This window comes from Lytechinus pictus, chromosome 2, assembly GCF_037042905.1.
Source record: "Lytechinus pictus isolate F3 Inbred chromosome 2, Lp3.0, whole genome shotgun sequence".
In the NCBI taxonomy this organism is placed as follows: domain Eukaryota; kingdom Metazoa; phylum Echinodermata; class Echinoidea; order Temnopleuroida; family Toxopneustidae; genus Lytechinus; species Lytechinus pictus.
Window position 1 is genome coordinate 38,431,735 of NC_087246.1, and position 16,354 is coordinate 38,448,088.

A 16,354-nucleotide genomic window follows, 5' to 3' on the forward strand; every position below is an offset into this window, starting at 1 on the left:
CATCGCGGCAAGTCTTCCCCGTCTTTTCAACATTTTTTTTTTTTCTTTGTTTAAAAATGGAATCAATATCGTATAAATGTCAGAAATGAAGTTGGATCCCATTTACTGTACATGATGTAGGGCTAGATCTTTTAGAAGTAGAAATCTCAGAGGCAAAAATTTCAGTTTTTTTTCGCGGTACACGCACATGAATGGGACGCAATCCCTGGCTCCGTAGAAAGTAAGCAAATGTTAGTGAAAGTTTTTACTCTCTAGACTAGGAGACTCCTGGCTAGGTCTAATGACCATTAGGCCCTAATTGGGAAAAGTTTGGGGGGGCTTGTTGATTTTTTGTACATAAATGCCCCCCCCCCCTGGATAATCCTGGATCCGCCCACTCTAGGCGATACCCCTATACTTACCTTTGTTGAGATAGTGGGACTCCACTCACAAGCATTTGGGCCGCTCTAGCTTAGAACTAAGCATTAATAATAATATCACAAAATAAAATTTATATTGAATAAATTAATAACGTTTAATCGGTACTCATCGGTTCTTTTGTAACATTTTCTGCCAAATTCCCACGGTTTTGTCCCAACTCTTGCGACAAGCCTTGTCGCGGTAGACAGCTGCACAATCTTTTTTATTTATAAATATATCACGATATGTGTGCTGTAGCCTTGGCGAAAAACAAAGAAATCAAGATGGCGACGTAAACACAGAGGCAAGTTTTCCCCAGATTTTCACAATATTTTTCTTGTTTTTTTAATGAATTCTTGTTTAAAAATGAAATAAATATTGTAGTCGTAGAAATGTCGAAAATTAAGTTGTATCCCATTTAATCTACAGGGCTAAAGTCTTTTAGAAGTAGAAATCTCGGGGGCGAAAGTTTCAGTTTTTTCACAGTACACGCACATGAATAGGACACAATCCCTGGCTCTGTGGAGAGTAAGCATACGTTAGTAAATGATTTTTACTCTCTAGGAGCCTCATGGCTAGTCCAGCTCCAGCGAGTCCCCAAAATGCAACATTAAACTTTAAGACAGCTGGCAGCCGTCTGTTTCGAGGAGTTTTTAAACATTTTTAAAATTTTATTTCTCCTCATACACAGATGGCTCGCGATCGTGCAGCCGCCATTAGGGGGTTAACAATGGCAATGCAAAATCCCCTTGACGGGGCTCATCGATTTTCGTCTTTATTTCATAAAGAACTGGACCAACAGTAGAGGCGCATGGCCAATATTGGAGACTATCTCAAATGTGGGAGATTATCTCCAATATCAGAGACTTTTGTAAAGAATTTTGGTATCCAATTTTAGAGACAGTCTCCAGTTTTGGAGTCCAATTTCCTTTGTTTACATTTGCTGCAAAAGGATTACCTTGGCGGCAAATAAAAATGTGATAAGCAGATTCCTCATGAAAAATTACCCCTTTTCAATGTCTACTTTAAAAATTCACTGTCTACTTTTGTTTTGATAAGGATTTTTGTTGTCAATCACACACAAAACAAATGGGCTTCTGACCCCAGTGAGACAAAATTTTGGGTGGAAAAAATCATGCTTTTGTTGGTGTTGTTTCTTTTGTCCTTTTGCAAAGCAAGTCTCCAATGTGGGAGATTGTCTCCCCTATTGGAGAGAGTCTCCCATATTGGCCGTGCGCCTCTACTGACCAAGATAAAGATTTTAGGCCTAGGCCTATTCCGTTTTGGCCTGAAGCGAGTGAAGGTACCTCGAGCAATGTTCGTGCAGCCTCCACTCCACTTCACTACCACTACTACGAACACCTTCCCGAACATGTCATAGAGACGGTGAACCAGTTCGGATATATCGAGTCGAAAAGGAAGGTGGGATGGAAATCATGTTTATCGTAAAAATTAAAGAAAAAAAATATAACGAGAAAGATAAATAACTTAATATCTTACTCTACACCCGTATTTCACTCCGTGTCCATCCTCCGGTTATCCTCAAAATTTGTGATTTTGGGCGAGTATCTTTTTCCTCACACGTATTATTCACGGCTGATTTCAAAACATCGCATGCGATCGCGATCGGTCGCAGGTCAAAGAGTACGTGTCGAGGTCCGCGCGGGCAAGGTCTACATTAAACTCAACATGTGGGGCACACTGTCGCCTGCCTGTGTCGGGTGATTGAAATTGAAGTCCGGAAAACTCATCGATATAGACTACCACAAGAAAAAATAATTATAAAGAATTGGCATTTCAAACACGCATCCCAGAGAAGAATTCATTTTTCGATTTTCATACATCAAAAATAAATGCAATACCAATTTTACTTACATCCTTCACCAGAGCAGAAGTCTGCAGAGACTGGAGCACTATACGATCGAGCAAGCGCAGCCGCAGGATAGGTAATTCATAGCTAGCTAGCTAGCTAGCTAGGCAGCGCAGTACAGTGCATGCAGCGCAGCGCAGCGTAGGTACAGGTACCGTATATACGGTAGGTAGTTTCCCCAGTTTTACACGAACGCTGATTGGCCTAATATTCCGGGAATATTCCGCGTATTGGAGCACAGGAACGGAAAAGTTGAGGAGCATAAAATACTAGTACCGGTACGGTAATATATCTCTATGTACTATGATAAGGATTACAATCGAAAAGCACAGACAGTAGAAACATAATTTTGGAATGTTTGCCATATTGTAGCTTTGTGGATCGTGTTCCTCATATTTTTAACTTGAAATTTTGTAGACTGATGAAATATGCAGAAAGTTTTGATCCATGTAATATTTCTCAAGGAGAGAGTCACACAATTCCCCTCTCTTTTGACAACAAATGCTCTCAATTTAGGGGCCGCGGAAGCGAGGGGGAACCGTGTACAAAAACGTAAAAACGACCGTATGATTGTGATTTTTTGCATGGTCAGCTCCCCACTTTTGGCTCACCCCCCCCCCCCCCCAGGCGCGGATCCAGGATTTCGTAGGGAGGGGGACCCAAATTCGACCTGATTTTGGCGCCCCTGTGTACTTTTCTGAAAAAAATGGCGGCCCCTCCCTCCCCAGGCAATCATAAGTGCCTTAAATGCATGTTAAATTATCTTATTTCATAGACACATGAAGAAGAGGCAATTGAATAATGGTTTTATAATGATGTGTTCATGAATAAATGTAATATCACTTTTTAAAAAAAGAATCAATGCGAGCGCGAAGCGCGAGCGATTTCTATTTTAATATTTTGATGCTTTCAATCTCGTTTAACTTCTCATCAGAGTAGGCCCTGCTAGAATTATGTGAGCGGGAGCCAGGCGCGGATCCAGGATTTCTTAGGGGGCCCTAATTTCAATTTAAGTAATAATCGTGCCAAAATATTGACTCCCATTACCGAATGGGTAATGTCTAGTTACTTTACACAGAAACATCTCTTGCATTGTATAGGCATACTCCGTTCTTCTGGGTACTCCCATTTTTTTCTTTTCTACTTTTTGTTTCAGGGCTTGAAAAATCTTACGGGGATGACGCCCCTATATCGCCGCGTATGAACACTGGTTGTGCAATAACTAAATTGCATATTCTGCTTGAAAGAAAATTAATGTTTCATTTTGGGTAATATATTTTTGAAAAGATATACATGCTTTTTATTATAGAGTTGAGGTAGACTCAGTAGTCAGCACTCAGCATTTACTAATTGGGAGTGCACTGCCTACTTAGATCTGTAAGTGTTTGGATATATTATTTAATTTTTTTGTTATTCGCTTGAAATTTATTCAAAACAGTGAGTTGTCTCGTCAATCCTATTAAACAAACATTGGCTCTTCCGCTCTTGTAACAGTCATATCAAGTATCAAAAGGTTATGTATCTTATAATCTTGCTCAAATTGTATATACTCCAAATAGATTTTTAAAAAGAAACAGAATGCGTGTAAACGGTGTAAATAAAACAAATATAAGATACTAAAGATAAATATGCTGTAAAAATATACTTTATTGGCAATGTCTATATAATTATGAAAACAATGCTCTTACGTTCGCATCATTTTGGACGATAAGTTCTTATCTCTCTCTTTCATACAATACAAGTGAAACATGAATTCCAAGGTCCCTTGTATCTTGTATACATCAACCAGTGGCGTACCGTGGGCCACGGCATTGGGGGGGCACCAGCAAAAATTTTGAGTCACTTAGGGAGCGCGCGAAGCGCGCTCAGTTGTCAGGTATACTGACCTAATAGAGATATTTTAAGGACATGCAGTGCCATTAAACGGATATGTACTTCACTGATTAGATAATGCGAGCGCGAAGCGCGAGCTGAAAATTTTTGATATTCAGAGCTAAAATGGGACATTATAAGCAAATTTTTTGTAATCATGATACGTAACTGTCTCGCTAAACAACAATGCGAGTGCGAAGCGCGAGCTAAAATTTTTGTATATATTGACCCTAAACTGGGAAATTTTAAGGACTATATTTTAGAATCCATTAAGAGTATAAATATCTCACCATAGTCATCTAATGCTAGTGCCATCCTTTGCTGATTTTGTTAGAATTACATCTAAGCACAGTCATGAAGCACCTTTTGTAGCTATTGTAATTATGATTGTCATACGCATCTCACTAATCAAATGCTGCGAGCGCGAAGCGCGAGCTGAAAATTTAGGAAATTCAGACCTGAAGAGGGGCATTCTAAGGCTTGTTTGTAGGAATTCCCTAAGACCGTACGTATTTCACTAACCAAATGATGCGGGCGCGAAACGCGAGTTTAAATTTTTTTTATATATTGACCCCAAACATGGATATTTTAAGGACTATGTTTTTTAGGAATCCATTAAGAGTATACATATCTCACCATAGTCATCTAATACGAGTGCCAAGCGCTTGCTGATTTTGTTAGAATTACATCTAAACACGTGAAGCAATTTTTGAAGTCATTGTAATCATGATTATCATACGCATCTCACTAATCAAATGCTGCGAGCGCGAAGCGCGAGCTGAAAATTTTTGATATTCAGATCTGAAAAATTGACATTTTAGGGACCGATTTTAGGAGTTCATGAAGAGCAGAAATCCCACCAATCCACTAATGCAAACGTTAGCACGGGCAGGAAATGTTTTATATTAAGACCTTATAATAGGGCAATCACTTTAAGTAGTCATGAAAAAGAAGTATATGTCACTACATAAAACAATAATAACTCGAATTGCGAGGAAATATATTTGTTGTATATTGATTTGAAAACGGGAGGTTTTAGTAAAACATTATTATATATCTCGTTAAACAGTCTATGCGAGCACCAGGGGGGCGTTTCATGAAAGGACTTGTCGGACGTTTTATCCGACAGTTACCATAGAAACAATGCCTTTCAGCCAATCAACATGCAGGGAAAGATGTCAGGGGGGTGTTTCATGAAAGGACTTGTCGGACGTTTTATCTGACAAGTCCAATTTTATCCGACAGTTACCATAAGAACAGTGCCTCTCAGCCAATCAAAATCATGAAAAGATGTCAGATCTGACAACTTGTCGGATGAAAATATTGATGAAATGCTCCCCGGATCTGACAACTTGTCGGATGAAAATGTTGATGAAACACTCCCCTGGGGAGCGTTTTATGAAAGGACTTGTCGGACGTTTTACCCGACAAGTCCTGTTTAATCCGACAGTTACCATAGTAACACTGCCTCTCAGCCAATCAAAATCAAGGAAAGATGTCAGATCTGACAACTTTTCGGACAGACATGTTGATGAAACGCTCCCCAGGAACAATGAAGACACAATGAAGCAAATAATGTTTCATAAAGTTATGAAAAAATGCTTCTTATGTTTTTCTCATTATTTATTTCAATAATTTCTTCTTTCCCCACTACGTTTCTCTTCCTTTTTCCCTCTTTTTCTCCTTTTCACCGTTTTTTTTTTTTGGCCAGCCGATTGGGGGGGGGGGGGCACGTGCCCCCCATGCCCCCCGTAGTTACGCCACTGACATCAACTATTTCAAGATGTAACAATAAATGTAAATGATAGCAATACAGTTTAGGCCTAAATAAATAAACGTAATAGTTTCAGTGGAATTCGTTTTAAAAAAATACATGATTTCCCACTGTAGGTTGGTAACGAAAAGGTGTCGTATCATCAACTGTATCTAGCTGTCTTTTTATTACTACATGAAACAAAAATATAGGAACGATATAAACATGTAAACCATAGAGTTATTTCAGTTATTTGAGTATTTGACGATTCGTCAAAAAAAAAAAAAAACGCATCCGAAACTTTCACCATTACAATAAAAGTTTCATTTATTCCTTTACATATTGCAAGTAAACTTCAACATTTCTGTAAATAATATATATTAATATATCTATACACAATTAAGTTCACATGGTGGTATACTACACATCCTATTTCAGAATATGATATGCGTTGTGGTATGAATGTCTACCCACCTAGAACATGCAAAACGTTTACTAGTAACTAGTGACTATACTACTAGACCGATTTTTACTCAAACGACTTTCCAATAGAGAAATAACAAGAAAACATTCAGCTAAGAATAGAAATCCTCATTTGTTCTGATAAATATCAAGAGTATCAGTACAAAATGTAAACAGTGTCAGTATAAAATGTAACTTGAAATTAACAGAAATGTCAAAGAAAATCGGTTAGGCCTATTTAATCTGCTCAGATTAAAGAATAACATATAATGTTATGCAGGGCCCGCTGGTAACTGAAGTGGCTACCCTGGGTAATAAAACGTTATTATTATTATTAAGAATAATACTCTCACTACTGCTAAAGTTATATAATTGTTGGCCGTGTACTCCATTCACCGTCCAATTGAAACATAGGACATATATATAATATTATATTCCACTTGTTAACATTATATTTTCCAATCCGTTTGGGATTAGTGGCTTAAGTGTTGCAAGCAATATAAAAACAACAGTTAAAATCACACGCTTCTCATACATTTGTCAAAGTGTAGAGTGCTTCCCTTCATGCAAGAAGAATTCACAACTCTTATTCATATTTTGTTTCTTAGCCTTTAATAAACAAGAGCGACTTTTGTTAGGAATAGAGTTATGGAGTGCTCAGCTCGTGAAGCTCACGAATTACTCATGAAAATATTGACGAATTGTATACGTGCCCCCTACTAAAACATGTTACAAAAGTCGCTAGGACAGAACATAATGTTTGTCTCGCCTACATAGCAGAGCGAGACAATAATTGGCGCCTCTTTTTGACGATGGGGACGGCGTCAACACTGAAATCTTAACCAAATTTAAGAAATTTTATAGTCCATGAAACTTGGAAACAAGGGTAATAAAGTATAGCGGAATATCCTGACTACGTTTGTTTAAGGTAACATGACCAAGATCAAAGGTAATTTAGGGTCAATGCAGGCCTGGCCGCCTGGGTCAATGAACTTAGAAAATGTTGGGAGAATCAACATCGAAATCTTACCAAAATTAATTTTTTGAAATGTCGACATAAATTAGGTTATGGATTTACTAGTAATTTATGAAATTTAGACATAAAAGCAATCAAATATCCGCTTGTTATACGTTACGCGTTTCACTTGTTATACATCGTTAGGATCATCAATGACACAGGAAAGCCTCATCTTTCGAGGATGGGAAGTGGCGAAATCCTTGACAACTTTGTCACTGTCGACTTCAAGGTCTCTATGTAGCAACATCATTGCCAGTCCATTCAGTCTCACCCATGCGCGGAAATCTGTCCCCAAAGGTAGGGGGGGGGGACCACAGGGGCGGATCCAGCCTTCGCCAATGGGGGGGTGGGGCAAAAAAAAAATTTAATCCCCGATCGGCCGCTAGAAGATGATTTTTGTTTGTTTCATTGAAGGGGTAGTCCTCATGGTCACTTCTAAGCTTTATTCTTATAAATCAACATAAATATATAATATCATAATCCTTATTTATATAATGCGAGCGCGAAGCGCGAGCTAAATTTTTTTGGGGAAATTTTATGTATTTTTTCCTAAAATCTGAACAATCTGGGCAATGTTTGTTATCCTGAAAAAGATGTGTATGCAACTAAATAATTACTTTGAACGCGAAGTGCGAGCAGAAATGAACTGATGGAAAAGGTACCTGTTAAAGACTGCTTGCAGTTAGCCATGAAGACGTTACATATTTCAACAATCAAATAATACGAGCGCAAAGCGCGAGCTGAAATTTTTGGAAATTTTTACCTCAAGAATGGAAATTCTAAGCACTTTTTGCAACTTAAACAGAATAGGTATATAACTAAACAATTGATGGAAAATGAAAAATTTTGAGATTTAAACATAAGAACGAGACACTCTATTCATGTTTTGTAAATCATGAAAAGGATGAGTAATATGGGGTCTTTCTACATTAATGAAGCGAGCACAAAGCGCGAGCAGAATTTTTTGATATTGTGATCTAAAACTGGATGATTTAAATAGAGAACAAGTTGAATATCTGAACAAACATGCGCGCACGTGTTTCAGATTTAGACCTAGAATCTAGGCATTCTACACATCTTTTATCATGAAAAATCAAAGCGAGCGCGAAGTTCGAGCTTAAACTATTTGATATTCCGATCTGAAAAAAAAGTCAATTTCAGCTCTATATTTCAAGCACTTTGTAGGAAAATAGTGAGGTGGATATGGATCGCACTTCATAAGGAGCTGATATTTTTCACTATTATTTGAGTTTTTACATAGGAGCGGGACATCCTTAGGACATGTCATCATATGAAAATTATGACTATCTTCATATTCTTCTTGCTAAGTGCGAGATTAAACAAAAGGGACAATTTAATAATTAAATCAATATCTTATTTATTAATGCCTAATGAGGGCGAGAAAATCTGATGATATTTTGGCCTGAAAACTGGACATTTCAAGCACTATTGTAATTATGAATAGGATGCATCAGTTAAAATATTTTTTAACCAATAATGCGAGCGCAAATCGCGAGCCAAAATCTTGATAAGCTGAAAATCAATGTTGAGACATACATAACTCGCCAATCAAATCTGATACGTTTTGACAATCAAGACTTGAAATGGGATATTTTCAAAACAAAATGGAATACACGAAAATAATAGGTACTTGATAAATCGAAATTTGCGAGCGCGTAGCGCGAGCAGAAAATGTTAATATTCAGGCCATAAAGCTGTCATTTTTAGAAAGCACTCTTTAAAAATCAGTTTTTAAATCAAACAAAAATACGAAAGTTCGATTTACGAGGTGAAATGTGTAATGTGAAATGGTGAAATGTGATAATGTGTAATGCCCATCCAGGAGGGCCCATCGGGCCCTCCTGGATCGGCCTATGGGACCAGGGGCTTGAAAATTTGACAAGTAAAAAAAAAAAAAGGTTTTCACCCATTTAAAATGTAAGGTCATTTTAATAGTTCTAAATACATGTATTATTTCGAATGTGAATGATGTATTGTTCTCCATCATAAAAGACCAAAATAGTAGGGGGGAGATTTGATATTGTGTCTCCCCTACTATTTTTGGTAGGGGGGACACGTCCCCCCTGTCCCCCTGTGATTTCCGCCCATGGCGCCCCCTAGTTCAAACATCAATGTGGTGCCCCTAGTTGGAACATAAATTCGGCGCCCCCCCCCTAGTTCGAGTATCAATTCGGCGCCCTTACATGTAGGTCCAACATCAATTTGGCGCCCCTAGTTCGAACATCAATTCGGCGCCCCCCCCCCCCAGTTCGAGTATCAATTCGGCGCCCCTACATGTAGGTCCAACATCAATTTGGCGCCCCTAGTTCGAATATCAATTCGGCGCCCCTACATGTAGGTCGATCATCAATTCGCTCCCCCCCCCCCCCCATTCGAACATCAATTCGAACATTATTTTGGCATCCCTTCGAACTCAATTTGCCTTCCCTTGTTTGAATATCATTTCGCCCCCCCCCTAGCTCGAGTATCAATTTGGCGCCCCCCCCCCTAGTTCGAACATCAATTCGGCGCCCCCCTAGTTTGAGTATCAATTTGGCGCCCCCTAGCTAGAACATCGATTCGCCCCCCCCCCCCTTCAGTTCGAGTATCAATTTGGCGCCCCCAGTTCGAACATCATTTTAACATCCCTTCGAACATCATTTCGGCGCCCTCCTAGTTCGAATATAAATTCGGCGCCCATGCATGTAGGTCCAACATCAATTTGGCGCCCCTAGTTCGAATATTGATTCGGCGCCCCTACATGTAGGTCGTTCATCAATTCGGCCCACAGTTCGAACATCATTTTGGCATCCCTTCGAACTCAATGTGCCTTCCCTAGTTCGAATATCATTTGGCCCCCCCCCCTATAAGCTCGAGTATCAAATTGGCGCCCCCCTAGTTCGAACATCAATTCGGCGCCCCCTAGTTTGAGTATCGATTTGGCGCCCCCCCCCCCCCTAGCTCTAACATCGATTCGGTCCCCCCCCCCCGTTCGAGTATCAATTTGGCGCCCCAGTTCGAACATCATTTTAACATCCCTTCGAACATCAATTCGGCGCCCCCTAGTTTGAGTATCGATTTGGCGCCCCCCCCCCCTAGCTCTAACATCGATTCGACCCCCCCCCCCCCAGTTCGAGTATCAATTTGGCGCCCCAGTTCGAACATCATTTTAACATCCCTTCGAACATCATTTCGGCGCCCTCCTAGATCGAATATCAATTCGGCGCCCCTACATGTAGGTCCAACATCAATTTGGCGCCCCATAGTTCGAGTATCAATTTGGCGCCCCCTAGTTCAAACATCAATCCTGAGCCCCCCTAGTTCGAGTATCAATCTGGCGCCCCCAGTTCGAACATCATTTTAACATCTCTTCGAACATCATTTCGGCGCCCTCCTAGTTCGAATATCAATTCGGCGCCCCTACATGTAGGTCCAACATCAATTTGGCGCCCCTAGTTCGAATATCATTTCACCCCCCCCCTCCTAGCTCGAGTATCAATTGGCGCCCCCTAGTTCGAACATCAATTTGGCGCCCCTACGTCGAACATCAATCCCCCCCCCCCCCCGTTCAAACATCAATTCGGCCCCCAGTTCGAACATCATTTTGACATTCCTTCGAACATCATTTCGGCGCCCTTTTGGTTCGAACATCATTTTCTTTCCTCCTCTTCCTCTTTTTTTTCTTCTCGTCCTTCCCCCTCTTCCTCTCCCCTTTTCTTCTTTTCTTTCCCCTTTCTCTCTCTTTTTTCTTCTCTTCTTTCTTCCCTCTTCCTCTCTCTTCCCCCCTCTTCTTTCCCCTCTTCCTCTTTTTTCTCCCCCTCCCCCTGTCTTTTCTTCTCTTCCTTCCCCCTCTTCCTCTTTTTTCTCTTTCTTTCCCATCTTCTTCGCCTTTTTTCTTCTTTTCTTTCCCCTCTTTTTTTCCTTTTCTTTCCCCTCTCTTTTTTTTTCTCTTCTTTCATCCCCTTCCTCTCTTTCCTTTTCTTTCCCCTCTTCCTCTTTTTTCTCCCCTCCCTTTTCGTCTCTTCCTTTCCCCTTTTCTTTTCTCCCCCTTCTCTCTTTTTTCCCTCTTCTTTCTTCCCTCTTCCTCTCTCTCCTTTTCCTTTTCCCCTCTTCCTCCCCCCTCTTCTTTCCCCCCTCCCCCTCCCTTTTTCTTCTCTTCCTTCCCCCTCTTCCTCTTTTTTCTCTTTATTTGCCCTCTTCTTCTCCTTTTTTCTTTCCCCTCTTCTTTTTTCTTCTTTTCTTTCCCCTCTCTTTTTTCTTCTCTTCTTTCCTCCCTCCTTTTCTTTTCCCCTCTTCCTCTTTTTCTTCCCCCTCTCCCTCCCCTCCCTTTTCTTCTCTTCCTCTTTTTTCTCCTTTTCTTTCCTCTTTATCCTCTCTCTCTCTTTTTTTCTCCTTTCCCTCTCTTTTCCCTTCTCTTTCTTTCCCCTTTTCCTCTCCCTTTTCCTTCCCTTCCTTCCCCCTCTTCCCTTTTTCTTCTTTTCTTTCCCCTTTTCCTCTCTCTTTTTTCTCCTCTTCTTCCTTCCCCCTTTTCCTCTCTTTTCCCCTCTTCTTTTCCCCTTTCTCTCTCTTCTCTTCTTTCCTCCTTCCTCTTTTTTTTCCTCCTTTTTCTTTCCTCCTCTCCCCTCTCTCCTTTCCTCTTTTTTCTCCCCCTTTTCCTCTCTCTTTTTTCTTCCCTTCTTCCCCCTCTTCCTTTCTTCTTTTTCTTCTTTTCTCTCCCCTCTTCCCCTCTTTTTCCTCTTTCTTTCCTCTTTTTTTTTTTTGCCGAAGGGGGGGGGGGGGGCCAAGGCCCCCTCGGCCCCCCCCCATGGATCCGCGCCTGCCCCCCCCCACTTTGAAAACCTTTCCGCGGCCCCTGCAAGTAGCCCGGTCAAGTAGTTTCAACTTTTTGTATGGAGATATATGTTTTTACAAATTGGAGATATAATACTCCGGGAATTTCGTAAAACACAATGACATATCACTGGGATTCCCAATAGAGCAATAAGCAACCGCGTACCCAGGATTTAATTTTGGAGGGGCGGTAGTGCCAACACGCACGGCCAACAGTTACAGAGCGCGCGAAGCGCTCCCTATAGGGGGAGGGTGCAGGTATAGGGGGCCCGGAGAGGGGGTTAAAAAAACAACTATAACTTGTTTTTTAAAGAAACTGTGAGCACCCTAAATATGGGGAAAGATTGAGGAATTTGAAATAATTTCTCTCAGTTACAGAAACTAAAATGTTTAATAAAAATTGAGAACAGAAGTGATATAAAATGCTTTCCTTGGTCAGATCAGATTTGATAGCCACATTACACTCGCACGTATGTAGGGAGGAAATTCCGCAAATGGCGTTGATGCTCTGAAAAATTCTCTGAAAACTATATCTGCTCTAATTTATAGCTCGATTACGAAGAAAAATGAGCTCAAAAGAGGAGGGATTTTTCCTGTGCCATGCGCACGACGCACGGAGACCTCTGTGATTTATTTATTTAAAAAAAGAGATGTAATTTCGCTCATAAGCGCTTCCTTTTGTATATGATTAAGAAACTTCAGAAATATTCGTAGTTTCAAATTAATGGCGCAAACAAAGACACTGAAGACGGATGTGCAGCGATGTAGAAAATATCCCGGGGGGCAGTCAAAATAATATATTGCTGCACACACGCCGTGACCAAGTAATTTCCAAACACCCCCTAAACGAGTTTTTCTCTGTGTGCAAAGTATCCCCTAAACAAGTTTTTCGCGGGCTTTATTTACACATTTTGGCCCCTTAACAAGTTGTCGCCAAAATATGACCTCAGGGAAAAAAACATTCCCTAAACACGTTTGGCTAGTCTTAAAAAAAAGCTTTGGGGAAAAAAATATACCCTAAATACGCTTGACCCCGCGATTGACCAGTCTTTTAAGACCACCCTTTTTCTTGAAAACCGGTGTTTTTGATACCCTTAACGAGTCCACGCGCGGACCGCGTCCAAAACTGAAAAAATACCCCTTTAAACGCGTTCTTGGGGTCACGCGTGTGTACAGCAATATATTTGACTGCCCCCCCTCCCCCCGGGGGGGAAGTTTCATCGCATATACTTTTGCATAAAGCAAGGCGCGAATTTAATTCTTGCCCCCTTGAGCAGACTATACTTGCCAATATTGCTTGCTGAAAAGCAAAAATAGCAGAGGCAGACCCGGGGAGTGGTGGCAGTGTTTACCCGCTCTAATCAGAAGAGATGAAATTTCGTGTCAATGCATTGTAAAAAATTACTTTTCATATTTTAATGTATACTTTGAATTTCTGACAAGAAATACACAATTCCCATAGCCGGGAGGGGAAAATCGGAGTAGAAAAAAAGGTGTGGGAAATAAAGGGGGTCCGGGGATCGAAGGCACTTTCGATATTTATACCGTGCGGAGCGCGGAAGAAAAAAATTGTATGGAGAGAGAAGCACGTCTCGTTTCGGTTGTCACTTACTTATTTTTCATGTTATTATTACTGTTTTATTACCATGTTATGGCGGCTTGTCATTGTTAAAAAACCCACATATACCCGACAAAGGAAATTATAACCTTGTTTTCCCCCAGTGATTATACCGTAAATATTATGATCATGTTTGTGATTGTAAAACCAAAAAAAAAACCTCATAAATAAAAAATATAAATAAGCTACACCCTTCTTTCCTTTTTCTCCCTTCGCATTTTCTTTTTCTACCTTTCGCACCCCCCCTTTTTTTTTGGGGGGGGGGCGTTTGGGGGCAAACGCCCCCACCGCCCCCTGGCTATGCGCCTGGCATTAAGCCAATAAGAAGTCAGCAGTCGAGAAAAAAAACTCAGAAAAAAGTAATTAATCTTTGCCCTAAAAATGTCCTTCCTTCATTTGATTCGTTCAAAGTCAAATAAACGATTTGCATTACATTTTACATGCTTAGCTGATTACAGAAATAAAAAGAGTAAAATGGTTATTTATTTTGACTTTTATTTTAAAGAGTTCGGGGTGGAATAGAGCTCAGTGGCGTACAGATGAGGGGGGCTCTTCTCCATCTCCAAAAAAATCACCACCAAGACAAAAAAAAAAGAGAAAAGAAAGAAAGAAGGATGAAAAATGACATTATTTTCTTATTATTATGGCAAAATCTATCAAAAAATTGTATTTTTGTTATGAAAAATGTCAATTTTTTTGCTCGCTTGCTCACAACTTGATATTGATTTTACACCAGTCGATATATCTAGCCCCCTCAAAATTGTTGGCTCATTGCGCCATTCATTTTCCATTTCGAACAAAGGGCATTTTTTCCTATGGGGAAAGTCGGTTCTGGTTCCGCTGCCCTGAAAGAGTACATCTTTGCGATAGAATTAATGCATTAAGTTCGAACAAAAATTTGTATCCAATGTATGGCCTATATTCCGAATTTTCGACGCAACCCCAGGTCTTCTTCGGGGATACTTAACTTACAATAAAAACTTGTATTTTTTTTATGTACCATTCCTATCATGGTGTATCGATTCATTGTCTTTCTTTGCTGTAGGCCCGGTGATTAAAAAGTTTTATTTTATATTGATACAAGTAATGAATCAAAATTTAGATGGGTCTATTAAGTAAACATGGACAACAATAAATAGTTAAAATGTTGCAAGCGAAGCGACCAAGGAGAAATCTTGACACTCTAAATTCAAGAAGCTAATTTCTCAATAGGCTTTTCCAGTATATTTAGTAAATAATATGTCACCATGCAGTTTCCCTAACTTTTCTCAATTTTCTTGGTAGTAATTTTTTCTCAGGGGTGGGGGTGGGGAGTGTCATCATTATTAGTATCATTATTATTATTTTGTTATTGATGCTATTATTATCATATTTATTATTAGATCGTTTCCCCCTTTCTTCTGTTTTGCATAAGAAGTAAAAATGTTTTTCAAAGACGCCACCCATTTAAAGGAATTGTATAATGAAAATTAAGTTAATTGCTGTTGTTCATTTTTTTTAAATACTGTTTTTATTCTGATTTCACGAACAAATAGTTACATAACATTTCAATTTAACATTTCAAATCACATAATACTTTACATTTCATATTTTCACTTTTTTCACTAACTTAATATAATCATGAATCATATATATCTTAAAAGAAAACAATAAAATCAGTTATTATTATTCATTATCATCATTCATTATCCCCCCCCCACACACACACACACACACACCCTCACACACACAACTCAATACACTTGGGAACTCCGATATTAAGTCTGTAGTTAGGTAGGATTTTTTTTCTACAATCTGCAAGAAAAAAAAAGCCCATGAAACACATGCCTGACATATTTTTCCTTTCGGCATCAAACATGACTTTAAATGAAATGAGTGAAATGGTTCTCCTTCCTTTTTAACTTCAATGATCTGCACAATTTATTTCTCAACATTTATTTTAGTTTGATTAGAATTTACAGCATTTGATTAAGGGGATGCGTTTTTTGTTTGTTTTTTTTTTTTCTTTTTTTTTTGGTTGAGTAATATTATATATAATTATGATAAACGAGTCAAATCGATGTCAGGACCCTCTAACACAAATGTTAGCTAATTTTAATCTCTAATTAACGGTCTATATCAAAATCATCGTCGCATGGGCATTTTGCTCAGTAGACTGGCGCAGAACCAATCAGAATTGTCCTTTCAAAATAAGCGATTAATTGCTAACCTTTGTGTTACGGGGCCCGCTGCAGAAAGAGTAACAATCAAAAGCAACTCTTAAAATCACACGCAACTTAATGTTTAACCAATCAAACGCGTGCATTCGGGACTCGCTCTTGACGAGCGTTTCCCGGGGAGCATTTAAACGTAACTCTTTCTGCAAAAGGCCCGAGTTCTGACAACCTTCCTTGATCTTGATTGACTGAGGACAGTTCCCACAGTAATTACTGTCGATCTGATAAAACATATACTTTGTCGGATTAACAACCGACGAGTCCTTTTTTGAAACTGCTCAGATCGTCATCGAGCTAGGTCTTTTACTCCCAAGAC

The 16,354-nt window shown here is 39.6% G+C and overlaps 1 protein-coding gene across 2 annotated transcripts in view; it reads right to left on the reverse strand.

Annotated features, from left to right (window-relative positions):
* LOC129254266 (GPI ethanolamine phosphate transferase 1-like) overlaps positions 1-2,540 on the reverse strand; it is a 59,242-nt gene extending 56,702 nt beyond the window's left edge. For both annotated transcript variants that reach the window (XM_064115714.1, XM_064115715.1), the window contains exon 1: positions 2,275-2,540. The gene's annotated coding sequence lies outside the window, so the exon portion shown is untranslated. The remainder of the gene's footprint in view (positions 1-2,274) is intronic.
* Between the last annotated feature and the right edge of the window lie 13,814 nt (positions 2,541-16,354).